This window comes from Alligator sinensis, unplaced genomic scaffold (genome assembly GCF_000455745.1).
Source record: "Alligator sinensis unplaced genomic scaffold, ASM45574v1 scaffold307_1, whole genome shotgun sequence".
Taxonomy (NCBI): Eukaryota; Metazoa; Chordata; order Crocodylia; family Alligatoridae; genus Alligator; species Alligator sinensis.
In genome coordinates this window covers 845354-845680 of record NW_005842115.1, presented here as the reverse complement: position 1 = coordinate 845680, position 327 = coordinate 845354, and the positions used below count along the sequence as shown (strand labels likewise).

General features: G+C 37.6%; 1 protein-coding gene across 11 annotated transcripts in view; it reads right to left on the bottom strand.

Annotated features, from left to right (window-relative positions):
• FAM49B (family with sequence similarity 49 member B) overlaps positions 1–327 on the bottom strand; it is a 137024-nt gene that overhangs the window by 12785 nt on the left and 123912 nt on the right. The gene's annotated exons all lie outside the window — the stretch shown is intronic.

Here is a 327-nt window from a genome sequence, read left to right as displayed (position 1 = left end):
AATACAATAGGGGGCAGTAAGACACCATACAGCAGGGGTAGGCAATGTTTTTTGGCTGGAGTGCCGAAAAAACCACAATGTCTACCATGTAAGGTGCCAGAGTGCCGGCACGCGACAAAAACAGAACTGGGGCGGAAGGGGTACATGGCAGGATGCACTGCATATGTAATACAATTAATAATCATTAATGTTGCTTTTTTTTTTTTTTTTTAATAGTAAATACCAGGCTTTCTAAAAATTCAAAACCTGATGATAATAAATAAATCTTCATGAACTGCCATCTTCATGAACTGCCTCATACTTGTGAATTTTTTTTTTCTTGTTAAG